At 53.5% G+C, this 27,577-nt stretch overlaps 1 protein-coding gene across 2 annotated transcripts in view; it reads right to left on the bottom strand.

Moving 5' to 3' along the window:
• ST3GAL1 (ST3 beta-galactoside alpha-2,3-sialyltransferase 1) overlaps positions 1-26,567 on the bottom strand; it is an 83,808-nt gene extending 57,241 nt beyond the window's left edge. Inside the window, exon 1 of one of the 2 annotated variants that reach the window (XM_029222799.1) lies at positions 26,262-26,567. The gene's annotated coding sequence lies outside the window, so the exon portion shown is untranslated. The remainder of the gene's footprint in view (positions 1-26,261) is intronic. The other variant, XM_029222793.1, reaches the window with a different exon arrangement.
• Positions 26,568-27,577: the final 1,010 nt, after the last annotated feature.

The following is a 27,577-nucleotide window of genomic DNA, read 5'->3' as shown; positions in this document are numbered from 1 at the left end:
CAGCGCACTGCCCCCCTCCTTCCACCCTCCCAGGCCGAGGAAAGGGCCTTCCCAGCTCCATCCCCAGACCAGCGTGGAGAACGTGCTGGGCAAACGAGCAATGGAGTAAAGAGACCGAGACCGGCACAGAATCACGAGAGGAGGGTCAGCTCTGCTGAGACATTTGCGGAGCATTTCCAAACTCTGCTTTTTGGCTTCACGTGGCTGCTTTCTGGCCAACTGTGCTCAATTCGTGTCTAATTCCAAACAGATGGGTCTGTGCCCCGCCCTCACCCTGCTCAGTCTCTCCCCACCTCCTCCACGGGCCTCCCGCCTTCGGACCAGACCAAAGGGGTGCTGCCCGGCCTCCTGGGGAGGGTGGGGCACAGCCCTTCCTGGGGGTGTTACTCAGTCCTCCGAACACCACAGAGGCGGAGACTGAGAGGTCCAGGCCCACATAAGCCAAAGGACAGACAGGCTCGCCCTGCCCCTGGGCGCGCCTCTGTCACAGCACATGTCACACGGCAACAACCATGCCTGTGCGCAGCTGTTGCTCCCTCCACGCTGAGAGGCAGGAAAGCCTAGTGGTTAAGCACATAGACTCTGGGGCCAAGTGGCCTGAGTCTGAATCTGGCTCTGCCAAATCTTTGCTGGGCACCCCTGGGCAAGTCTCTTAACCTCTCTGTGCCTTTTTCTCCTTTCTCTGTAAAGCAGAGATTGTGATGTTAAAACTAGCACCTACCTCAACGGGGCACTGCAAGGATGGATCGGGAGTTTATGTAAAGACTGAGAAGAGTCATGCCATCGACGGAGACCAGCCATGTTTCCCGCTCTGTGTCAAATGCACAGTCAACTCTCATGGGATTCCCAGGAATTCCCTAAGGTCTGCACTGGGGTCAGTGCTCTTCCAGGGTAATATTTATGACTGGTAAAAAATATATATATGTTTTTAATGAAGGTTGAGCAAGTTATTATCACCCTAAATTTTCAAATGAAAATCTGAAACGCAGAGAGGTTAAGAACTTGTCCAAGGTCACCCAGCCTGTAAGTGGTAGAACCAGGACACAAACCCAGGCAGTGTTCCCAGGACAGAGCTTTAACCACCAGGCAACACTGCCACCTCCAGCTGACATCACCGTTTTGCAGGTAAGTGGACCCTGCCACTTCCTTTAGTTCTCCCAAAGGTAGCCTTGCATTGGAAGGCAGGCCTGGACCCTAGGCAGCCTGCATTTTGACAAGCTCCTAAGCTGAAGATTCTCCCACCTTTGCAGACCTGACAACTCCCCAGCCCTGGGCGCCAGAGACCTTCACCTTCTGCCGTTCCCTCTTCCATCACTCATTCCCCAGCCAGTCTCCAGGGTCTGGGTTCCTACAGATTGTTCTAGATCAAGAGGAAGGAAGCTAGAAAGAGCTGATGAAGGCTTCAAGGCTCCCCAAACATTCAGAGCCAGCAAATCCATGCAGAGGCTTCAGTAAAGGGTTGTCTAATCACCGTTTGCTTCAACCAGCTAATATCTTTCTTTTCATCCAGACATCTGTCTCCACAGAAAAAAGGCATCCACCGAGGGGCCAGGGGCCCAATTGCTGTGGGTTCCTGAGATACAATTACGTGTCAGAGAGAAACAGAGCGAATACTGGGACTTTCGGGCAACAGAGAAACCACTGTAAAACCTTGCAATTACGGGGCAAAAACAAAAAAGTGAGCTGCCCCGGCCCCTGGGGTAGAAATAGCCCAGCGTGGTTTCCTGATTTGCAGTACTGCCCAAGAGGAGGTCAGAGCGTCCACTCACAAGAGGAATCATGGCACGAAGTTCTGCAGCTGAACGCGGTGGGAGGGGTGCCCGCAGTTCCCTGGTGCAGAGGGGGTGGGGGAACTGCAGGGAGCGAATGAGGAAGGGGGACCGGAGGCCATGCTTGCTGAAGGCTGTGGGCTCTGTGATGGCTGGACACTCAGATACATCAGTGTACTTGGTTCTCAGAACAACTCAGCCAAGTGGGGCCTGTAGCCCCAGTTGCCAGATGAGAAACCAGAGGGTCAGAGATTTGCCCCAGCCCATCAGAGTACTGATTCTTGAGCCCAGATCTGGCTGATTCCGGGCCCAGAAACCCATCCATGTTAACGAAGGTGTGCATCTGTATTGCCACCTCCCTGCTTTTTAACAAAGAGCAAGGTGAGAGGCTAGATTACTCTGGGTGGGAGGAGAGAGCTCGCCTCTGTTTTTCTGCAGGTCCCAGGCCAAAGGAGGGGTTTGGGCTTGTGGATAGAACACATTGGACTGGAAACCGAAACCCTGCTTCAAATCTTGCCTCTACTACCAATGCTGTGTGATCTTGGGGCAGATTACTTCAGTTCTCTGTGCAACGGTGTCCCAGCTGGAGAAAGGAGGTTGGGGTGGTGGGTGAGTCTGATCCACTCTGGCTCCCTCAAGCTCTCTGTCCTTCCTACTGCCTGTCAGCTTGGCATGGAGGTTATGAGAGCTAAGGTTCTGTGGCAGATTGCTGGGTTCAAATCCCAGCTTCGCCCCCATGTGGTGTAACCCCTGTGACACATCAGGATCATAACATCCCCAGCATAGGCAGTTATGACAATTAAATAACGTGTGTGAATCGTACTTGGAGCATACAAGGCGCTGCCTAAGTGCATGTCGGGACTCAAGCCAAGGCCACGCAGAGCCCGGGACCATCCCCGTGCAGGAAGGGAACAGCTTGCCTCCAGATGGGTCTCGCACCTCAATGCCTCCTTTTCAGGGACTAACAGCAGACAGGAAGTTCCAGGTGCCCCCAGCCCGCTCTCAGCTCTGTGGTTAAGGCTGGGTGGCTTAGAAGTCTGTGGGCTACGGCCAGGAAGGAGGCATTCCTAGGATGTCGGGAGTCTGGAGGGCTGAGCGGAATCCTCCCAGGGCCACCTCGAGGAGATGTCACCCATCCTCACCCCATTAAAATCAGTGCAGAAATGGTGCACCTGGAGGAGGGGATTTGCTTTCCTGCCCAGGGGCCCCAGAGCCCACGCCCAGCCCCTCCTCAGCATTGGTGCTGGCAGGGAAGAGGCAGGGTCCAGCCCAGATTGCTAGGCTCAGGACCTGCAGGAACGTCATTCCGTCACTCACTGACTGGTCCCACGTGCCAGCGACCAGCCCTGTGTCAGGCACGTGCCAGTCCCTGAGGGTGCGGTGCTGAGTGCAAACACTCTCTGCTCAGGGAGAGCCCCTGTCCAGCGAGGGGGACGCAAGGCATTAGCAAACAATGCATACATGTGCTAGTCAAGCTGTTTTCCTCTACAGCCAAGGCTAAGACCAGGATTCAGCGAATGACCCCCCGTGGGCCCAATCTGGCCGGCCGCCTGTTCGGGCAAATGCAGTTTTCTTGGGACACAACGACGCCTGTTCATTTATGTATTGCCTGTGGCTGCTTTTGCGCTGCCATGGGAGATCTGAGCAGACACAACACAGACGATCTGGCCCACAAAAACGCAAATATTTACTATCTCCGGCCGTTTACAGAAAGAGTTCACTGCCCCTGTTCTAGACCGCAAGGGCTCCGACGGCAGGGCCACGTGAATCCTTCTGGCACATCAGAGCCTCTCCGTCCATTGTGGGGAGATGAAAACAGCCAGCAAGATGGGGAAGGGCCGGCGCTAAAGGGGAGGGGTCAACGGGGACAGTTTCCTGAGGAGGTGGCCCTTTTGTTGAGTTAGTAATGGCCGGCAGGTGACCTGCTGGGTGGAGAAATAGGGCAAGCGCACTCCTGGCAGAGGGATGGCCTTGCAAGGACGCATGGGCACTGTAGGTACTGAGCAGGTAGATGGGCACATGCGGGGTGAGGGTGCGCAGAAGCACCGCACAGCCCGGCGTTGAAGGCTTCGGGGGCAAACCTTGTAGCGGTGGGTACTCATCCCCAGCTCTCTCCAGCCACAACGAAGATGACACACATGCCGTTCCTTGCCTTGTGGAATTTAGCATCTAGTGGGGGAATGTGACCGGCAAATGCCACGCAGAATGTGCTGAGTGCCTGGGAGGGGCACGAGAGAATTTGAGCGGGTTCTGATGAAGGACAGAGATCAGTCCGTTTGGGGACAAGATGAAAAGGGTCCTACAGGAGAGCTGGAATTTGAGAAAGGCCCTAGGGTCTCTTACAGGCTGGGGGTGGTGCTCCTGAACAAGGGTTAGACGTCATGAAACCCAGGCCCAGCTGCAGCCCACCTGGCAGATAGAATATTGAAAGACCCAGCTAATGGGTCTTAATCTGGCAGGCGGATTAATTTCCGTCTGAGGTTGGGGACGCGAGGCTAGGGGCCGACGTGGGCTGTCACGGGAGCCCGGAGGAGGGGCTCCAGGCCCAGGCAGGGGTTCGGGGCTGGTTTCCCAGAGGAGGGGGGAGGCTGAATAATTGGAGGAGCATAGGGAATTAGCCACAGGAAATCACTGAAGTCCATCAGGACACACAGGGTCACCCTTGGAGACAAGTATCACCCAAAGGTCAAGGCAGCCCCTACAACCGGCCCTCCCCTTTCCCCCCTGACCACCTACCGGCACCTCACTCACTCTGCAGGGCTGGTCGGATTCGCCAGGCGCACTCCTCCCAGTCTAGGGCTTGTCCATGGCTGTCCCCCCAGCTGCCCACCTGGATCAGGTCCTCACTGCCTCTAGGTCTCTGCTCACCTTTCTGCTCTCAGTGTGGCCAGCCCATCACCTCCACCGGCAGCACTCCCAAGTCCTGTCCTAGCTTCTCGCTCTCTCTCACAGCACTTCCCATCTTCCTACAGATCCCTGAATCCACCTGCTAACTTGGTCATTTATCAGAAGTCATCCCCACCGAGACGTACATTTCACAGTCAGTTGACTGAGGCAGCCTCAGCTTTCTGCACCCTGCCTGGAACAAGGGGGCATCCAATCGATATTTGTTAGTAGAATCAATGAATAAAGCGGGCGCAAGAGAAGGACCCAGCGCTTTATTAAGAGACCCTCCTCCCCCCGCCCTGCCAATTCCTTCTTCACACGCTCAAAAGCTGTGGCTGGATAATCCGCACCGACCTTTTATCATTTTTTTCCTTTTTGAACCGATGTGTATTTTCAAAGCCTAAGGGAGTGCATATGCCTCTGTAAAGCTCACACTGAGAGCTTCCAAACAAAAAGCATTTCAGGAAAACACTCCCAGTGCGAGCCACCACGCCACTGACAGAGCATCCCGTGAGCCGTCAGGAGCAGCCTGGGGTTTCCGGGGAATCCCTGGGGCCAGGCACCGGGGGCTCCTGCTTTGATTCCTGCCCCAGCGGCAAGATGTCCTCAATCAGGGGCTGAATGAAGACAGTCACTTCACCAGCAAAGGGAGGCAAAATGAGGAGGGCAGTTGGGAGCTGTCACCAAGCCCTTCATCGGGGCTCCAGGGAGCACGAGCTGGGACAGACACGCGGCCCCTGCACCCCACAGCTGAGCTCTCGTTGGGGTCCCGCCGTGATGGTCATGCTCTACGAGGCACCATGTGACTGTCCCTCAGTGCACCCACCGGCGTGAGGGGACAGAAATGCCGCCTTAAGATGTGGCTCGGGCTTCCCTGGTGGCGCAGTGGTTGAGAGTCCGCCTGCCGATGCAGGGGACGCGGGTTCGTGCCCCGGTCCGGGAAGATCCCACATGCCGCGGAGCGGCTGGGCCCGTGAGCCGTGGCCGCTGAGCCTGCGCGTCCGGAGCCTGTGCTCCGCAAGGGGAGAGGCCGCAACAGTGAGAGGCCCGCGTACCGCAAAAAAAAAAAAAAAAAAAAAAAGATGTGGCTCTGTTTAAGATTCAGATTCTTAGCAATGAAGTGAAATGGGTAACTTCTGCTGTAGTGAATTAAAATTGTTTCTTATTGGCTTCAGTATATATATAGTATATGTATAGAGTATGATATGTATACATACACATATGTGCATATATAGTGTATAGTATGACGTGTATACATATACATACGTATAGCGTACGTATAGAACATATATATACACATATGCATACACATATAGCATGTATGTGTATATGTATGTATGGATACATAGCATTTAATAAGTACCAGGCACTGTTCTCTAAGAGCGTCATACCTATCAGCTCATTTAATTCTCATAATAACCCTGAGAAATAGGTACTATTATCCCATTTTATAGCGGATGGAAGTGAAGCACAGAAAAGCTACATATCTTGCCTAAGGTCACCCAACTGGATGCCGATGAGCCTGGGATGTGACCTCTCCTCACCCCACAGCAGCCTGCTTGCAAAGCCATACTTTTAACCTTGTACTTGTGCTTTGTAAGTTATGTACCAGGGACCCCAGGGGGTCAATAAGCCCTTCCAGGGAGTCCATGGCACCAAAACCATTTTCATAGTGATAATAAGACACCATTAGCTTTTTCAGTCTCACTCTCTTGGGCTGTTGCTCAAGGGCACCGAACAAATAAAAGGGTGAAAAACTGTGGTAAAGATTAATGATTAAATTGGAACAGAGCACAAGATTGCTGACACTGGAATGGCAAACATTTTGTTTAGAAACTAGTTAATTATTGAGTTTACCTGCCTTCTTTTTGTGGGTTTTTCCCCCAAATACTGAGAAATTAGAAGGCTTAGAGCTGTTGCCTTGGTAACAGCACTGGACAATACTGACATCTTAAAATGATGTTGGTACCACTGTCCAATAAATGAATATTCACATTGTTTGTGGAATTTTGCATTAACTCACTGTATGAGAACCGCCAAGCTTATTTAGCAGGATGTGGGTGAATACACGTGACTCTATTCCTAGGATATGGATATGGCTCTGCCTGAGACATGACCTCCCCTCCTCCCACAGCAGCCTGCTTGCAAAGCCATATTCTTGTACTTGTGCATTGTAAATTATGTTCCAGGAACCCCAGGGGGTCAATAAGCCCTTCCAGGGAGTCCATGATATCAAATCGATTTTCATAGTGATAATAAGACATCATTTGCTTTTTCAGTCTCAGGGGTTTCCCAGAGGCAAGTGGTGTGGGATTTCACCGCAGGCCGAGGCAACAGCCGACTGAGGACCCAACTGACTTCCTTTAAGACAGACATGGAGGAGATCTGTAAGACAACACTACTTTTCTCACTAATTTTCTTTTTTGTTTGGGAAAGTAGCTGGTTTTCATCACACTTATGTTACCATGTGATGGACTTATTATCTTTTTTTTGTTGTTTTTTTATATGTATTTAGATTTATTACAACTCCTGGATAATTTGAACCTTTTTCATCGACCCTCTCTACTGTGTTTTTTTTGGGGGGGTGCTGCATTGGGTCTTTGTTGCTGTGTGCAGGCTTTCTCTAGTTGCGGCGAGCAGGGGCTACTCTTCATTGCGGTCCGCGGGTTTCTCATTGTGGTGGATTCTCTTGTTGCAGAGCACAGGCTCTAGGCACGCGGGCTTCAGTATTTGTGGCACGCAGGCTCAGTAGTTGTGGCTCGCGGGCTCTAGAGCACAGGCTCAGTAGTCGTGGTGCACGGGCTTAGTTGCTCCACGGCATGTGGGATCTTCCCGGACCAGGGCTCGAACTCGTGTCCCCTGCACCGGCAGGCAGATTATTAACCACCGCACCAGCAGGGAAGTCCCTATCGTTATTTTTAAAGTAATAAATATGTAAAGAATTTCTCAATTTTAATAACACAATACACGTTAAAAGATATAAGACACAAAAGCTATTTGGGACCATCAGTAATGTTTAAGAGTGTAAAGAGGCCTTGAAAATAAAAAAGTTTAAGAACTGCTGCTACGCTACTCGATACCAAATCTCCCTTGGGTTTTGGGGGTTTTTTTTGGTTTTTTTGTTTTTGGCTGTGCCACGCAGGCGTGATCCTAGTTCCCCAATCAGGGATTGAACCTGCGCCCCCTGCAGTGGAAGCGCAGAGCCCTAACCACTGGACCGCCAGGGAAGTCCTCCCTCGGGGTTTTTGAAGAGGGCATCTTGGCAATTTGGAGAAGACTATTCTTCCTGCCCAGGGAAGGACTGGCCATGTTGCAAGATGTATAGCATCCCTGACTGCTATCTACCTAACGCCAGAAGACTCCACAGGTGCTATGACAGCCAACATGCCTCTGCCTATGTGTGTGAGTGCATGTGAGTGTCTGTGTGTGTGTGTATTGGGGAGGTGGGTGGACACTGGACCCAGCTGAGAGCACATGCGCTCGCCCTCACAAGATCCCACTGCTGCTGCCTCTGGCCTTTGCACTGGTTCTTCTCCTAGTCCCAGCAGAAAGCCTCTTCCAGTTCCTGTCCCCCGTCTGACTTCCCCTCTTTGTTCCATGACAAAGTCACAATAGGTAATAGGTGGCAAGGACCTCTTTCCTGGGAATTCATCCCAAGGACATAGTCCAAATGAAGGAAAATGCTAAAAGCAGGAAGATGTTCAGTGCAGCGTTGTTTACAATAATGATGATGATCTACGCTGACACATATCACACAGAAATATGCAGTCACAGAGACAGATAAGTCATATGGTACTGCTACTTGATGGATCACTACACAGCCACACAGTATGACAGTTGTTCAGGACAACTCCAGAAACACTCACTGAGTGCCACCTCCTTGGCTGGGGTACCGGAGACTCAGTGGGGAAGGAGATGGCCCCCGTTAAGCGACTGTCCACCTGCTGTGGCTCCCTGTGGTTGGTACAGGGAGTCAATTCCATACATCCAACCACTAGAAGGAAGAAATCCATCTCCCCTGCCCCCAAAGGCCTTCCCGTCCGTCCTTCTCTTTTTCTGATGGCCAATCCCCCAGCAATGAGGATATTTTTAGCGCCTGTGACAAAGTGTTTACATGTAGGCCATTGAGCCACATGGTGACGTGTCTCTTCCCTGCACAGTGTACAGGACATGCTGGCCAAATGGATTTCAGACTGGCTGGCTTTGGGTCCCTCCCATGTCCTTCTTCCTCTTTCTCCTGGTCCAAAAGGGCAGTGGGCTATCCTGGCAGGACATGCTTGCTTAACTTAGGCGGAGGCAGGCAGATCTATAAATAGCAGGTGTTCTGCAAGCAGGCAGGCCGAGCTGTGAGCAACACAGAGATGCTGGCCAGTCCCAACGTTAAAGAGCCATGAGCCTCCAGACATGGGATCCCCCATCTCCAGTTCTCCAAAAGCTGGAGGCAGAGGAAGTGTGGCAGGCTGAGTGAGGCCCGAGGGGGGCCCAAGGAGAGAGAAATGATCCCCAAGGAGGCGCAGGCCTGTGTCCAGCTCAGCAGAGAGGTCAGCTCACTGGACATCATGTTGACCAAACCAACAGCCGGGGCTGGCTCTCTGTGGCTGAGACAAGTGGACAAACCATGCCCGCTTTCAAATGCCCATTCTTGGCCCTCAAGATGCAGAGATGCACCCGGCCCAGGTGGCTTCTCAGTAAGTCCCCACGAAGGATGAATCACACATTCCTATTCCCCATGGAGCTCCCCAGCCAACAGGGAAAACAGACACGCACACAGGCCATGCACCACAAGCAGTGGGGTCAGTGGGATGAAAGCCAGCCACACGCTCTCTCTCTCTCACACGCACACACACACACACACACACACACACACACACATGGTGTTTTGGGGCACGTAGAGGGCAGAGCGGGGAAGGACTCCTGGAAGATACAATGCTGGAATTGAGTTTTGAAGGAGAGAAGATTGAAGCAGGAAAGTAAAAGAAGGGTGTTCTTAGTGGAGAAGCAGAGCAGATGCAGACCGCATAGTCCAAGTCCTGGAGACAGGAAAGTTACTTCATTAAGCGCGAACATTACTTACGGTGATGAGAACATAGGATGCGTCTGTATCTAAGTCTGTCTCTATAGCCACACCTATGCGTCTGTAGTGTAAATGCCTGGCAGTTAGCTTTTTTGATTGTAATGTAAGTGCCTGACATTAAGCTTTTAATTGCCGAGGCACCTAATATTTGAAAGGCACCCATCTCGAATAAACACACTGCCACAGCTACACAACTAAATAAATGGCCAGGTGGTCCTACCCATGAAGTTCCTCTTTCTAGAAAGCCCTGGGTAGCCTAGATAACTGACCTTTTGAGTGGCCTTGCTTCTCCCTTCCCACGCTTTAATTCTCGCTCTTCTGTTTTAAATCTGCCAGTAAAGAGTGACCCTGCAAAACACCAGGCCCCCAACCTTAGCCCCAGTAAAGGCAGAACCCCAGGTCTGTGCACACCTCCACCTCCCTGCGTGGCCCAGCCCAATAAACCTTGGGTTTCTTTCGAAGCTCCCTGATGGTCTTTGCCGAGGTGCATCTTGCAATCATAAGAACCATGAGAACCAGAAAGCAGTGAGAAGGCCAGGGACGTGGGTGGGGTCTCCGGTGGTAGTGGCCTTGTCTGTCCTGCTATGGAATTTGGACTAGGTCCCGAGGCCATAAGGGAAATGGTCACTGCAGGCTGGAAGGGCACAACTGGATACCCTTCAGGAACAAAGGCTATTGTAAATGCCCAAATGCTTATCAGCTGGGCCTGATTAGAACAGAAATTAATCTTTTGAGGATGACTCAGTCTATGGGTTTGGCTCCTAAAAGGACGCAGTAAACTTCCATGCATTGGGTGGATGCCCTCTTCCTGTGACCCTAGTGTTGTCAAGGCCTCCAGGTCTGTTCGCAACAGCTACCCCTGGGATGTCCATCCTTTCACGGAAGAGATGTCTTTGCTGTAGCTGGACACCTTTCCCTCCTACCCTCACAGCTCACACGTCCCACCAGTGCGGCTCAGCTCTAATGTAATAATAATAATAACACGGCTGTAACTTATCCAGCATTGGCTATGGGCCAGGCACCGTGCCCAGCTCTTAGAATCAACGTCTCATTTAATTCTCACAACCCCTCGTAGGTGGGGTACTGTGATTGTCTCCTTTCTTACAGACCAGGAATCTGAGCCACAGAGTAGCAAAATGCCTGCCCAACAGCTGGAGAGGGACAGACGCCGGTGCCTGCCAGGGGGATCCCACTCCAGGGCCTTGAACTTGCTACAGCTTGCATGTCCCCGTGGGGTCCATCTCCCCTGGTGGGTGGGACTGGCCCCATTTATCAAAAGAACAAAGCTCAGCAGGTTAAGGACGCACAGCTGGCAATGGCAGAGCTGTCCTGAAGCTTCTTCTTTGGACTCTAGGGCCCTGGCTTCCTCCCTTCCAGCCCGGCTGTCCACCGGGGCTGGATCTTTGAACATCCAGGGAGGAGGGCAATCCCTGCAGCTGTCAGGAGCCTGACCTTTTCTAGAAGATGGTAATGATGTGAGGTATGCCCGCTGACAACTGTGAAGAGCCACTCTGAAGTCCAGGAGGTCTGTGGGTCCCTGGTTCATTTTACAAATGAGGCAACAGGTGTTGGGCAGGGCTGGATCTGGGGCTGGGGGCCAATCAGGGCCTCGGGAAGGTACACGTAAGGCAACAAAGAGGGAGAAAGCACAGACAGACTGTGCAATCAGAAGCTGGACCAAAAGTAATCAACAGGAGAGCAGAAGCCATGCTTGAGTTTGTCACCACCATATTCCCAGTACCAGGCGCATGACGGTCTCAGTTAAAGCCTATTGAATGGATGCGTGAACGAAATGAGCCATTATAACCGCCGTCCAGGTGAGGGTACAAAGGCTGAGAGGGGGTTCAAGCACTGCTAACACTGTTGACAGTGTTATTTCTTATGTATCCCACCTTCACACCTAATGAAAGCATTTCAGCATGCTGGTAAGAACTCTTTGTACGGATCAAACACTTATTAGCCCATTCTACGTATGTACTATAGCCACTCTCCCATGCTGGCCCCTCTGGATGTTTCCAGAATGTTGCTAGAAAAGAGTTAAACAGCGAGGACCCTGGAGAGGCAATGCAGCAAGGGCACGGAGCCCTGGAGGCAGGCTAGGTAGCTTGAAAGCCCGGCTCCTCCACTTATTAGCTGTGCATCTGTGAGTGAGGTACCTAACCACTCTGTGTCTTGGTTCCATCATCAATAAAACAGGGAGAATGTCAGCAGCTGGCACGCAGAGTGGCTGTAGGGTTAAAGGTGTCAATATCGGGGGCTGTCAGGAGAGCGTATGAGCCCCGGTGAGCCCTCTGTAAAGTGCTCACAGCCACTCCACCAGCACTTACGCTCCTGAAGGCCAGGCGATTCCACAGAACACTGTCCCGGAATTGCGATCACAAGGTCAGCCTGCGGGACTTTAAGGAAAGCACCTTTGAAAATCGCAGCAGCGCTAAGAGAAAAAGGGTCTTTAGCCCAAGAACAAGGGTTCGGGGGACCCAGAAGGTGAGGCTGCCCTACCACCAGAATTCCAGAATTCCCACTGCCAGCCTTTCTGCCAAGTGTTCATCCAGCCTCGCAGGAAACAAACCCTCGTGCCCTCTCACCTCTCCCAGAGGATGCCTGGGCCAGGCCAAGGAAGGGTAAGCACCAGGGGCCCTCAGTGGCTCCCCATTAATCTAGGGCTTGCATTTTAAATTCCTAACCTTGTATTCTTCTTAAAGAGAACTCCCAAATTGTATTAGCTTCAGGCGTCACGGAACTGCATCTCAACATACCACTGATTTGTTAATCCGTCTGTTTCTCCCATTAAATTATTAACATCTTGAAGACACAGCCCTTACCTTATTCTGTCACACTTCCAGTGTCGGCACAGTGCCGGGCACCTAGGTGTGTTTGCTGAATGAATGAATGAATGAATGAGGGGATGAGAAGGATAACACTCCGTGAACTGAAATCTGTTCATTTCACCCATTCCACTTGGATTCTCTCCTCAAAATTGCCCAGAAGGGGTTAATCCTTTTTCACCTGACAGCCTCTCAGATATTCAAAGATGGCTCCTCTCTTTCAGGAAAACAACCCTCCTGTAACTAGTGCTCTTTTCTTAAAGGTTATCAGCAACAGAAATTCCACCAGGCTTTCCACTGCTGTCCATTTTCGTATCTAAAGACTGCCAGGCTGTGCTCTTATCTACCCGGAATGCCTTGGCCTGCGGTCTGTCTGTGGTCCAGCTGATAACATTTATTTGGGGGGAGGAAATGCTTGAGCTCTGAGGGAGAGAGCCCACGCATGTGACTCTTCAGGCCGGAAAGGATGCACTGGAGAAGACAGGCCTGGCTCTGCAGGGGGCAGGCCACAGCCCCTGGAGGAGAGTAAATGAGTCCTCTGCCTGTCCTTTGATAGGCAGGCCCTGCTCTCCCCACCCTCACCGTCTGTTCTCTCCTATCAGCAGTGGGACGTGGTTCCATAAACATCTCCTCAGAGTGACCTTCCTGGACCACCACACCTACACTGTGATCTCCCCCGGGGTCCCCCTGCTGGCCCCCCCATCCTGCTATTTTTTCCTGCTCACGGCCAATCCCTTCCCTTCCCCGCTGTTTGCCAGGATGTGAACTCCCTGGGTCTTTGTCTGCCTAGAACAGTGCCTGGCACATAACAGATCTCAGAGATATTTGTTGATGCACAAATGACACTAGCATCTACCCACCGCACATTCTGCATACACTCTGCTGGGTGCTGGGGGTACAAACGTGTTCACGTTAACGCCTCTGTGCGTAAGTCACTCGCCTGGGGAAAACCCCACTGCAAGAGAGGGAACGCCCTCTCCCCAGTTCCGTAATCACATCCTCAACCTGATCAAGGTGTCTGCAAGCACTGGACAGCGGTCACATGCCACCCCCTACAGAAACACACACACACCAGCCATCGCACACAGATGCACATTTCCACCACACGCATCTCTGCACACCCTGTTGTACGTTACGTGATTCCATCAGTGATGCAGACCGTAAGCACAGCTCCCTGGGTGTGAAGGAGGTAGCCGTCCACCCACATGTTTTGCCTTTCTTGCTGCTGGAGGGCCAGAGACCCCAGGTCCAGGTCCGTGGGGACAAACGCTCCCCCACCTTTTGCTCTTTTTTTTGTTCTGGGACAGTACTGTCTCCCACGGCCGTCTGATCAAATGTCAACCCGCGGACAGGCATTCTCTACAAGCTTGCCCTGTTCACTGGCTGCATCACTCTGTACCAGTTAATGAGGTTTTCAGAATCTTGCTTCCTCCTCTGAACCTGGGCCAGTGGGATTATTTTTTTTTTAAAGCACTGACTAATTTAATCCTCACATCCACAGTGGCATTGGTACTTTTGTTTTTAATTAATTTATTTATTTTTGCTGTGTTGGGTCTTCGTTTCTGTGCGAGGGCTTTCTCTAGTTGTGGCAAGTGGGGCCCACTCTTCATCGCGGTGCGCGGGCCTCTCGCTATCACGGCCTCTCTTGTTGCGGAGCACAGGCTCCAGACGCGCAGGCTCAGTAGTTGTGGCTCACGGGCCTAGCTGCTCCGCAGCATGTGGGATCCTCCCAGAGTAGGGCTCGAACCCGTGTCCCCTGCATTAGCAGGCAGATTCTCAACCACTGCGCCACCAGGGAAGCCCGCCAGTGGGATTTTGTGAGCAGTAACGGCAAGGAAAGGGTCTGGAACAGGACCCGATCCACGGTTAAATAAACGTGGTGGGCGGTGGAATTTACAGCGGGTCAGGGTGACTCTTCAGCATCACTTAGACAGATATGAATTTCAAGAACGTTCTAGCATCACTGTGTGCCTCGTCTGGCTAAATCTCCTTCTGCGTGCAGGAAGAGACACCTTGATCGCTCCTCAAGACTGGAGGAAGGCAGGACGGTTAGGACCCCCCAGGCGGGCACCTTGTTTTCCTCTCTTCCTCCTTCCATCAACCACACAACTGGGGAGGTGCCCCGGCTCCATCTGTGGGTTGCTCCCCAGGGTCCCCCGTCCAATGGCTCTCCCACCCTCACTGTTACTGTCAGCAGCTCCCACCCATCTTCCAGCTTGAAGACATCTGTTCTCTGGGGCTTTTCCCCCAACCCTCTCCTGCTTGAGTTATCTCAACTCTCGGCCGGAAAGATGGGTGGTGGTGTCCCCAGAGCACTAGTGGGGAAACTGACATGGCTTGGACACAGAAGGCACTTGCCCCAGACCTAACAAACAGTGGCCCTGACCTCCCCCTGGTCCTTGCTGATCCCTCTGCCCCCTTGGCCTCCGGGTGAGCGGTGCCCTCGTGGCCTTCCTGTGGGCTACACTGACTTTGCCTTCAGAGGAAGGAGATGCTGACAGGCTGGGCAGCCTCCCCCGGGGCCTCCTGATGGGCACTGTTCCCTGTCTGCCAGAACTGAGAAGAATCGTGAAATACGCATGTGTTTGTCTTCTAGGCAACCACGGCCTAATTAAGGAGGCTTAACTATGTACTTTGGGACAAGATTTTGTGGATGAGGGGAAAGAAGGAAGGAAGAAAAAGAAAGAAGGGAGAGCGAGAGGGAGGGAAGGAAGGAAGGCAGGGAGGGAGGGAAGAATCTTGTGCTGACCATGAAAACCCTGGGCTGGAGGACATGCTGGCATCACACAGATTCTGTCCCTGGTGATGGGACCCCGAGTGCCACCATTAAGTGTCCTATTTATAGCCCCCGAAATAGGGTTTAGTGAAGGAGCCTCTTATCTGATTCTCAGAACAATGCAAAAGGAGGGTGGGAGGAACGTGGGTGGCGTGAGGTCAGACACTGGGTGGCGCGAGGTCAGACACTGGCAGGGCGGGGATGGCTGGAGGGGGCCGCCACTTCCATGAGCCTCAGTGTCCTCAACTGTCGAAATACTGTTAACAAGAAGGACCGAAAAGCCCTGTTTAGAAGGTTAAACGAGTCCAGAATGTCCAGCATTTCCCGGGCAGAAACTCAGGAAGGATACAAGGGCAGAGAGATGGCAGAATTCACAAAAGCCAACCCTGACTTGCTGAGAAGGAGGTCAGGGAGACTGGGGGTCGGGGGTGGTCTGGGAGGCTGAGGTGTAGACACGATGGGGGTCCCTAGAGGAGGGGGCCCACCCAGTGGGGTCATCTAGGAGTCCTGGCACCCGGGTCCGTGCCTGCTGCCGTGTCCCCTGCTCTGGCGTGCAGATGGGCACCAGAAGCTCTAGGACAACCCTGAGCTGCCCAAGTCGGGCGGAAAAGCCAGCGGTGAAAGTCGGCCGTGGCAGCCTTGAACGAAGGGCTGGCTTCTCACCCTGGCTCTACCTGCTAACGGGCTGAGGAATCACACGGGTCAGGCCTCCATCTGAGCTGTCTTAGCAGTGAAATACAAGGCAGGGAATGGCTAAAATGTCATGTCCAAAGTCTCAGGTGGACCTCATCTACCATTAGTGTCCAGGGGCCACACCATAGCTTCTTAAGCCCAGCCAACTTTCCCAGCCTTAAATTTAGACAGCTCCGGAGACCCCCACCCTACCACCTCCTCCAGGAAGTCCTCCATGGTTGGAAGCTCTGTATGAGGAAGAGCTTTCTAATCCACAGAGGTGTCCAGAGGTCAGAGGGCCACTGTGTGGGGCAGTGATCTGGCTACCACTGGCAGCATTCAAGCAGAGGAGGGATAACCACATAGTGGAGTTGAAGTGAGGAAACTTCAGTGGGAAGCTGAGCAAGGGATTTCCTAACTCGAAAGATGATGATCATAGCATGTACTCAGCAGGCACTTTAAAGCAGGCACGCTGCAGGGCCCTGTTCTAAACACTTTCCAAGTATTTAGTACCCACCAAGATGTAGGTACTATTATTATCCATATTTTATAGATGAAGCAATGGAGGCACAGAGAGGTTATGAAACACACTGAAGGTCACACAGCAAGGAAGTGGCAGAGCCAGTACTTCTATTGAGTGAATCAGTGAATGACTCGGTCGATAAATAACTGAAGTCTGGAAGAGGAAGGCTGAACAAGGGCGCTGCTAAGAATCTTTGCAAATGCTTGGATTTTACAATTCCTTCTGATTTCACGCTCTTTAAATGTGCAACCTTTGTAACTTGCTGTCATTTAATTGACTCACACATAACTTCCTTCCAACCTCTCCTATAACGGTTACAGCTTATGTTCAGAGAAAAAGAGAAAACCCTTTTACTCCATCCCAGGGGCAGGTTCCCAACGATGCAGGGGGTATTCTGATATTCCAAACTGTCCCCAGGGCCAGTACATTTTTTCCTCCTTGTTTGGATGTTTGGCATTGTAGAGACATCAGTTTCATTTCTATAATCCTGTAGTTCACCAATGATTTTCACTTAGCTCAGTCTCTTCCCTTTCATAGGTTACAGACAGAAAAACAGAAGCGGCTCTTATGTTGGAACCAATTCTTCAGACCATTCTGAAAGGTGTGTTTTTCATTTGAAATTTCCCTCAAGTGTGGTACACAGCCGCGCTACCTTCTAATCTCTCCTTTTCATTTTAATTTCCTTTTTGCCAAAAGACTGAAGTTTAAAATTTAAGGATACGCTTCAGAAACACCCAGGAATACCCCCCACTAAAACATTCTTGGTGGCAACTAACATGTTTCCCAAGCAACAGTTTTTATTCATCAAACTCTCCACCAGGTGGTAGGATTAACAGCGTTTTCAAGTAACCGGAACAACAAACACTTCTCTCAACTGTGAAGATGTTATTAAAAGGCAAGTTTTCAGTGTTGCAACAGCAACTTTCACTGTTCATTTTTCTTGAAGCAGATTGCCGAGAGACACCTGTCTAGGGATCTGGGCAGGTTTCCACCCCCTGATGACAAACTTTATACCAAGCCTTCCTGCTCAGTCCTTCCTCAATTCCCCAGGCACCGTGGGGCTCTCTGAATTCAATTTATGTGGACAAGCCAAAGGATGAGTGCTTGCAATCAGCAACGCAGGGATCCTCGTGGAGATCTGAGAATCCAGCCAGACTATCGAGGGCTAAATAAACCCATCCAACCAGCCCCAAATGGGTGAATCAGGGAAAATGCCTGGAGCCCCAGGCCTCGGCAAATAGCACGTGGAGAAAAATTAGAACCTCCTTCCAAAAAGGATGTTACAGAACCTGGGTCCATTTGTCATGCCTGTCGGGTGGGATGGCACATGTCTTGGGCTACGGTTGGGAACAGATACCTGGTATGATGTGTTTCATAGCTGCACCTCCGGAGGCAGCTGCCCCCCCTTCCTGGTTCCCCTGATCTAGAGACACAGGACGATCCTGGCAATCACACAGCATGCTGCCTGAGATCTTGGGCTTCGGGCAGATATGGAACCATCATGAATTCTGGCTCTGCCACTTTCTAGCTATGTGACCTCCGGCAAGTGGCTTCCCTTCTGTGAGCCTGTTTCCACATCAGTAAAATGGGTTAGGAAAAAAGTACAAAACAGTGACTTACAGGGCTGTTATAAAGACTAGGGATCTAGTATTAAAGAAATGATCCGCTCTTACTGAGGAGGGAATGTGTACATCTTAGCTCAGTGGAGGTAGAAGTGCTGATGGCAGGCCCTGAGCACAGGGGAACCCAGAGACCACCTATCACTAGGCTCCAAGGTTGAACTCTCGGGGTTTTCTAGAAAATCCAACAAGTGAAACTGTAGTCTTTGAAATCCTTCTCAAGGACAGAACACACACCGTTCATCACTTTACCCCCAAAAATGTGCGGGCAAGCTTCCCTGTTCCAAGACTGCCTGCAGCTTTCTTCTCTCCTCTTTGCTCTCTCCTAAACTCTATTCATGCAGTTGTTCTATGACTTTTAACTCCATGTACTTAGCTGACTCCCTCCCCCGGGAGAAAATCATTTACAGGCAAAATAATTAAATAGCAGGGAAATTATCTAGCAAAGTGTCTGAGTTATTGGTTGACAGCTCCTTTCTGGAGGTTCCACTGTTATGTGCCTACCTGAGTCTCACCAGCAGAACCCCACCTTGATGCTCTAAGCCTCCCCTGGGGGCGGCACTCTCTGGCTTCCTAATAATGCTAAAAGCTAGTTCTCGGCCAAGCCTGTTTCTGGTCAGGTGCATCCATACTTACTTTGCATGAGCTGTGAACGGCAGCTGTGGTTGTTATGTGCTGCTGTGTTGTACCGCGTTGTTATGATGATACAGCTTTGGGTCCCTGAGTTGACTCTAGGATCTAGCGGGGATGCTGAGACTTCGTTTATGGGATCTTTTGCCACTGTTCTCAGACGGGAGAAGGGGGCGAGGTAGAGACAGCAAGGCCCTGAGGGGCCGGGATGCAGGGAGGTGGCTCCACCAAGGTCAGAGGCCGTATCCTAAGCCCATGTGGACCTGCTCACCTGACTGACCTTCAACTTCCTCACCTGTACAGTTCAAGGTGGGAAGGGTGGGTGCTGGGAGCTCCAAAGGGTGAGCGGAGGAAGATGTGTGATGGGGCTTCAAGGCAGCTGGAAATGTGGGCTTATTCCTTCCCCAGGAGTCACCTACTTCCCATGAAGGTAATTCCAGGCACACGGAAGATCCGGGTGTGGGCAAGACCACGTGACCTTCGGTGTGTCTGCAGAACGGGGAGGGCCCTGATCCCAGCGGAGCACACAGAAGAGACGGACGGAGGTCCGAATAGGGTCAGGTGCCAAGAGCTGTGAGCGCAGAGGCGACCTGTCTTCATCCCGTCATGCCCTTGAGAAGCTCCAACAAGGAGGCCCGTGGCCTCTGGCTGCTGGGAGGGCTCGTCTCTTGGTGACACAGGGATTGTGGGGGCAGGCAGGACAGAGCCAGGTGGCAGAGCGTATCCTCCTGTCCCCTCCCTGCCAGGGGGAAGGGGGAGGCTCTTCCACAAGCTTCTATCAGCTCCTACTGCCGTGCTCTCCTGGTTCCTCTCCCCCACCCCTCCCTCTGCTTCCTCTGGGGGGGATGGGAATGGTGGGGCGTGGTCACTGGGCCCAGGTACTGCTACATCCCTTACTGATTTCCCTAAATACTGCTCCCAGCTCTGTTAAACACTCTTTACTAAAACTCTCCACTCAATGTGGGTGCACATCTTTTCTACCGGAACACAAAATGATCTGAAGTTTAGAATACTTGCCACTGCACTGGGCACACACTAAACATTTAATAAGAAGTAGATGTTACTCAATTTATAATCAAGAAGGCCTGTTCATCAGCCTCATCCTGTCTTGGGGGATTTATATTACCCTCTACTAGTTGAGGAAATGGAGATTCAGAGCTTAAGTGTGTGGATGAAAAATGCTGCTGCCGTCTCAGCGAATAAAGGAAGCTGCAGCCATCAGGACACTACAGTCACCCCTGAGGGAGCGCAGGATGGCAATGGACCCTCAGACCCTGCAGCCACCCCCAAAGGTACATCCTGAGGGGACTCAGGATGGGAAAGGACAGGATACTTGTCCTAGATAGCTGAGATGCACATCAAAGGAATGATTTCAATGAGCCCAGACATGCATCTTCCCATACACAGAAAAGTGCCAAATTCATTCACTTGAGATGTCTGGTTTTCTCTCATTAGTGGTAATCTTCTGATGTCCGAACTACCTGGTCTTTGTGGCAAAAACCCCTCTACATCCTGGTTCCTCCCTGACCTACTTGGGGCAGTCCCTCAGAGCGATCTGAGAAGCTGTCTCCCCGGCTTGAAGTCCTCAGAAAGTCCACCAAAAAAACCCATAATTATCAACCTCGACTTTTAGGTTGTGCCTTTTTTTCCATCAACAAATGATGTCCCCAAGGTCATGGGCAGCAGCAGGTAGAACAGGATCAGTACTCGGGTGGGGCACTTCTGAACCCTGGGCCAGCGGTGCCCCTAACGGGAGGAAATATCCTGACACCAGGGCCGTCCCTCTAACACTTGTCCCTGGCTTGACACTACAGAGTCCACTCCAGGTGCCTTCAACTTTGACACATGCCACACGGCCTGCTGACCAGCCAGGCCACCTGAGCCAGGACAGGCTCAGGGCGCAGAGCATCCCTTTCCCCCAACCCAGGTGCCACCGCTCCCGGGAACTCTCCAGGTCATGCCCAAGGGAAAAAGAAAACTTTAAACGCTTAGGCAACCTGCAGGAATGAGAAAAGAATGCTACTACCCCAAACCAGCTATTCTGCCTTGCTGCTTCCAGGGTGGGTTTTTTACCCACCACTGAACATTAAAGCCAGCCTCGGGTTTCCAGTGTTCTTCCATGAGCTTCCCAAAACGTTCCACCTCCAGTCACCTCTTCTATTCCCACATGCTCTGTCCCGAGGCAGTATCTCCAGCCAGCAGCACTTCCTCTTAGAACCCTCTGGAACCAGACTGTTATTAACTGGGTCGAGGGGGGCTCTGGGAGCCCAGCCCCACAGGCAATATCCTCTCACGCATGACCTTGCTTCATCCTCATAGTGGCCCACTTCCTGGGGGGATAATCGCCCACCTGCAACTCAGATTTGGCCAACGGAGGTGCAGGGCTTGCCCGAGCTCACCCAGCTCGACCTGGGCAGCGTGATCCTGAAAACCTGGGTGCTTTCCCCCCCCCACGCTGCCTGCTGCGCCATTTCACTGCTCTCTCCCAAATCAGCTCCTCCAACTTGATACTCGTCTAAGGATGAGCATTAGAGATAAAGCATCGAATTTTATTTTTTAAAGCCAAAGCAGCCACTGGCATTCTTACACACCATCACTCTGAAGCCCAGAGCCTTTGGAGGACTGCAGGGTTCAGGGACCTGCACTCTGGTTGAGTAGCAAGGATGAATCCCACAGAAGCAAACCGGAGATCAGCGCGGGAACCGGGGGCCAAAGCACCGAACCCCTAAAATCTCCAGTTCCCTCCCCTCTGCTGAACCATGCATAAAAGACCTCTTGTTATTGTTATTTTACTTTATTTTTCTTGCGCACCTGTACAGGGCACACGCCACTTTGACTCGATACCAGTTCTATGCATTCAAGAAAACACTCTTGCTCTCCTGCAGTCTGACTTGTGCCTGGAAGAATTCCCCAAGGTACCCGTGGGTTGTCTCCTCAATGAATCTTTCCATGGGTCCCCCAGGTAGACGAATCTCTTTTCTTCTCTGTCAAAACCCTGCCTCGGCCAGTGCGTATTTCTGCTCTAGTGCAAACCCCCACTATAGAGTAACTCTTCATGTCCCCATGCACCTCCCCACGACACCGTGACCTCTGGCAGGGTGGGGATGGAGGGGACAAGGACTGACCACATGTCCTTCCATCTCTATAGTTCTAGCACCTTGCATGGTGCCTGGGAGACAATAAGTTCCTAATAAATGTTGGTTCAACCGAAACAATCCAACCAGGTGGAACCAGAAGGTTGATGATGCCGACTCCCACGTACCTCCCCACCAACCAGTCAGAAGAATGGCCACCAGCTGATCACGCCCTGTTTGAACCATTACCATAAAACTTCTCACTACCCCCTCCAGGTTGGGACACATAGTTTCGAGGGCATTAGCCCGCTGTGGCCCCCTTTGCCCGGTGAAGCAATAAAGCTTTTCTACTTCACCCAAAACTGTCTCCGAGATTTAATTCAGTGTCAGGGTACAGAGGCCGGATTTAGCTTCATCTCCAAGGATATATTTGTCTCCAACAATGAAAAAGAGACATAAGTGTATGGAAATGAGTGGGCTTGGGGAAGGGGGAGCCCAGACAGCTAATCTATTTAAAGTTTGAGACCAGCCAGCAGTCTAGATCAGCTCTGTCACTGCAGGTCCCTGTGACCTCTCCACAGGGCCTCAGTATTCTTGCATAAAATGAAAGAGTTAGTTGAACAAAATGATTTCTAAGAACATCTCAGCTCTTACAGTGGGAAACACCTAGGTCCTGGAGAGGTCCCTGTGGTCCCTATTTGCAATATGCATCATTGGAGAGTCCTAACAGATGTCACCCCAGAGCCGGAAGCTTCTGGGCCCTGTCTCCATACCCAATGCTGAGAATTGCTGGAGAATAACTTTGCCAAGTGAGGGTGGGCTTCTCAAGGCTCCAGGAGTGAAAGGGGGTACACAGTTGGCATGGGGTGGGCTAGGGTTGTCTGTGATGCCAGGGATGCCTGAAGCATTCTGAGGACGGAGCTGGAGGCAAAAGCACATGGGAGGAGGTCACTGTTTTCGCAAAGAAAGGCCTTAATGCCCCCGAGGTAATGTCAGCAGAGCTCCACACCTCTCATTGCCCAGAGTGACACAGACCCAGAGCCTGAAACAGTCTGGGTTTTAAGTGGTCACATAACTGAGTGCTGGCCCTGGGGCTAGAACGCTGGGTCTTGCTGGGGCCCAAGGCTGGGTTCCTGGGACCAAATTGAGAAGAGAGTGCCCAGATCCTCCGCTCTGCAGGGGGGTTGGCAGTGCTGGAGGTTCCAGAGGGTTCCATAACTGACCAAAGTGTATGGAAGCCTTATTCTAGAGTAATTCTTTGTGACCAGGCCAGCTCTTCCTCCGGCCTGTGGTGTGTGTGTTCAGATGCATACAGAGAACTCACTGGGAAGCCGTGTATGGACAAGATAACTGGTCGATTTTATTTTTTGCTTTCTTGGCTGCTTTTTGTGGTATGGGAGGGAACCTAGAAGAGGATTAAGGTTTAGATTCTGCAAGGCAAAAGCCCTGTCCAAATATAATGCTTTTGAGTCAACAACGGATTCAGACAGAGTTAACTGACCAGAAGATTAAGGGGTCCCTTCCTACGGGGCTGCAGACAGCTTGTCTCCAGGTGATGTTCCTGGGGCTGGTGGTGGAGAGAGGAGAGGTGTACCCACCTGGCACAGAGTCCCACGCACCCGCGAGGCCCCAGGACCCCCGAGGAACCCTCGCCACTCGGCCCACCGATGGATCCAGCCCACCAAAGCTGGGGCACCAGAAGGCTCCGACGACCAGCACTAGGCAGGTCCCCGACTTCAGGACTTCAGGTGCTGGTGAGCCCAGCCGGGGAGTGCCCGGCCTGTACCGCCAAAGTGGAAACAGTCCTAAGGTCAGCAGGAGGCTGCTTAAGAGCCAGCTTCCATCTGCTGATAGAGCTTGCAGGAGCATATCTTCAGCCCTTAAAGAAATTCCTCCGCCATTACTTCTGGCAACACTTCCTGGTTTTTTTTTTTCTCTAAACCCAGTGCTCCATGGGGGTGCTAACCCCCCGCCAGCAGAGGGAAGTGAAGGTAAGACTCTGCTGGGGCCCAGGCCCTGGCCTTGCCCCAGCGCAGACCTGGACAGCAAATGCAGGCCTAGCACAACACAGGGGTAGCATATTCCCACGCCTGTGGGATAGTTCAAAGGTCGGGAAAGGACCCCCTACTTATTCGGTCACTTATTCAGCAAAATAAATTTTTCTTATGATGAAATTCCTTTCCCCCAAACTTGAAATCGAGGCATGTGAATATATACATACACATATGTAGTATGTGAACATACGTATGTATATCTACTTATACACACACACTCAATTACACGTAATGTTTATCTTGCATAACGTATTTATAAGGGAAGAGCAATGACCCCGTTTTACCCCCACTCCGTACCCAGATCGGGGCATATTATGGTGAACTCTCGGGTCGGTCTTTTCAGCTAACCGCAGGATTTCAGAAAAAGGCCGGGCCATGGTGTTTGGGGGTAGGAACCGGAGGTGCAGGGCGCGACCCCAGGCACCCTGCCGCCGCGCCCCTTCCTGCCTCGGAACCAAGAGGCAATCTCTAGAGTAGTCGGCAGGGGGCAGTGCACCTCGCCTTTTCCGAACGTCGGGAACGCTCTCCCGCAGCTCCCGGGAAAGAAAACCTGGCGGCTTCGCCCCAGCGTCTAAGAAGAGCCCATCTCTGAGCCCAGCACGTAGTGGGTGCGCAAGGTACGTCTAGAAGCCAAAAGCGCTGGGCTGGGTAGATAGATGCGAAATGAATAGTAAACGTGGGGAGAAAGAGGCAAGGGACGTCCCGGCCTCTGCCAGCGCCTTCCCTCGAAGAAGCCTTTTCAGACAGCCTTCGTACGTACCTACTGTGTGCCAGGCGCGACGGCTGTACAACCTCGTTCCCCGCCGACCTCATTTTCCCCGCTGGCGAGTACCGCCCCCCCGCCACCTCAACACACACACATACACACACACACACACACACGCACACGCACACAGCCGCAGAGCGGGAGCGGGTACTCGCTGTCTCCCTGGGGAACCATCTCTGCACAAATCCGCGTGGCGTGGGACCTGGGAGGGGGATGAGCCGGAAGAGGCGCGAGGTACCCGGACGTGGGCGCGTGAAAGCCCGGCGGATGCCTGATGCGGCGACGACGCAGTGAGGAGGTCACTGCCCTCAGGGTCAAGGCTGTCTCCCTCTGTGGGACACGCAGAACCCGCCCAACCCCCAACCACTCGCAGACTTCTGAGCGGGCACGTGTCCGCTCGCCCAGCGACCCCACCAAGCCCCGAGCGTGGAAGGTGCGGTTTGGGACCCTCGCGTAGGAGGGAGGAGAGACTCAGGTCTCCGGCGGAAGAGCAGAGCCCAGATAATTCCAACACCCTTCCCAGGAGACCAGGCCTCGGGATACAGCGACGGCGCCCAGCTGGGGAGCAGCCTCAATCCCCACGTCAAGTTCGGCCGCGCTTCCTCCCGCAAGGTCAAGTTCAAACACACTCTCGCTTAGTGAAAGGAGGAGCTAGAAATTGCGCCCCTGTCCGGATTCCGCATCAGGTTGTACCCCCATCAGGGCGCTATGCCCCGGTGGCATCGCTCACCGCTCCTGCGCTCTCCCAAGGAGCGGCCCCTGCGCCGCGCGGGTCACACACCCGAGACGCAGACAAGTTGCTAACTTTTGTCAGATTATTTCGCGGCAGCTGCGGCGCCTACCGGGACTGGGGCGGACCCAGAGTTTCAAGTCGCCACGGGCACCACCCCCGCCACGCTCCCCTTCGCCCACCCTGTCCACCACGCTACGTCCAGCCGTCCTGTCCCGGGTGCCAACCTCTCCACCGTATCCGGAGCAATGCGGGCCTGCGGTGTCCCCGGGGGCGATGGCCACCTCCTCGATCTGCGCCTGCTCGCAGCGGATTTGGAAGCACCATCCGGATACCATCCCTCGGCCGCCCGACCGGATCACTGGGCGGCCTCCCAGCGCCCCAGCACCCCTGGTTCCGCTCTAAAGCGCCGGAGGGCGACCCCGTTGGCCACTCCGCCTTTCGGCGGCCCCCACCGGGGAGATGCGAGCCCGGCGCCGAGTGCAATGTCACTGGGGCCACCCCGGGGACCGCTGCCCCAGGCCCGGTGTAGGCTCCCCGTTGAGCACCCAACAGCTGCTTTTGAAACGGCTGTAAACCCCTGAGCCCGACCCTCTTCTGCGACCTCCTTCCTCTCCCAAAGACCCCGGCGACACCGCTGCTAAGGAAGGGGTCTTCCTACATTTGCCTTCCTCCCTCCCGGCACCTGAGGTCTTCAACCCACTTCCACCCTCCTGTCACACCCTCCTGGATCCTTCCCCACCACTTCTGTCCCCGGGTGCGGACAATCGCCCCTCCACTCGGAGAACACAAGCGAAACTGCCGGACCCCAACTCCGGTGGATGCAGCCCCCCGCGCACCCCCGGCTCCGCGCGCTCACTCACCGCGGCCGGAGACACGCGAAAGTTTCCTGGGCTTCGGGGGATGAGGGGATTCGGAGGAGAATCAAAAGGGGGTGTCCCGAACACTCGCCCCCTTCCCAGCTCACATCGCCCCTTTCTCCTCTCTCTCCTCCTCTTCCTCTTCGTTCTCCTTCCTCTGGTCTTTGTCTTTGCAAAGTGTCGAAACTGTCTGGCATAGTGGAGCTCCGCCGGCGGAGGCTGGAGCCGGAGAAGCGGGGAGGCGGGGTGAGGATGGGAGCGGTCTCGGGAACACCTTCCCCCGGGTGTAACGGAAGGGGGAGGCGGGCGGGCCGAGGAGGGGCCGGCCGCGGCCAGGAGCCGGGGCGCGCGCCGGAGCCGGGCGGGCGCCTCTCCTGCGCGCGGCCCTCCCCTTCCTCCGCCCAGCGCCCGCCCCTCGCCGCCCGGCGCTCTCCCCGCGTCACTCCCTCCACCCGGACGCGGTCGGGTTTCCACACGCTCTGGGCTGCCTGCGAGCCGAATATAGAGCTCCGAGCCACGTGGACTGCTGTCGGCTCAGGCGCGGGGACCGGATCGCCGCCCCGAGAGGGGCTCTGCGGGGACGTCTCGGCGACACTTCGCGCCGGGGCCGCCGCCTTCAGGGTGGGAAGGCTGGGGAAGAGAGGCCAGGGGGGCCGGGGGATCAGCCCCGCGGAGGAGGTGACGGCGCCCTGCGAGAGGACGGGCTCTGAAGAGCCCGAGTCGGGTGCATGGTAGCGAGAAGGGGCCGATCCCCCCTGCTGGCGGCTGGGCAAAGCCACCCCCTTCCTCCGGGACTCGCGGTGGGATTTAGGGAGAGGGAGGGGAGGAGTGGGGCTAAGGAGCCGGTGAGGCTCGGGCGGGGGCCCAGATAAGAGCCGCGGAGGCGCCACCGCGGCCCGGCCCCCGCCCTGGCCCTCCTGCCCGCCGCTGTTTTTTTCCTCCCAAATGCGGAGGCTGCAGCGTGATCCAGAGCAGGTCAAGCTCTGGGTAGCCGGACCCCAGGCAGGAGCCAACCCCAAAGGGTTCCTGGGGCTGGGGCTTCGAGGACCGGGCCCCCTTTCGGGGTCAGGTTTGCGCGGTTTTTGCCCTTCCTTCTTTACAGGGAAGTGTGGGCGCTGGAAGCGTCTTGCTCGATGGCAGAATGCCAGTCCTAACGCTACGTGCAGGACACAGGATTTAAGAGGCGTTACCAAAAAATCTGGTTTTACAGTTCTTATCCCCTTATTGGGGTTTGTCCTCTTTCACAGTTTAACTGAGGAATGCTAAGAGGAAAAAGGCATAGCTTGGCCTCGGGGTCAGTTAATTCTTTCAGCTTCCCT

This window comes from Monodon monoceros, unplaced genomic scaffold, assembly GCF_005190385.1.
Source record: "Monodon monoceros isolate NGI ecotype Baffin Bay Population unplaced genomic scaffold, NGI_Narwhal_1 Super_Scaffold_14, whole genome shotgun sequence".
Classification (NCBI taxonomy): Eukaryota; Metazoa; Chordata; class Mammalia; order Artiodactyla; family Monodontidae; genus Monodon; species Monodon monoceros.
The sequence above is the reverse complement of the archived record's forward strand: the minus strand, read 5'-3'. Positions and strand labels throughout refer to the sequence as shown.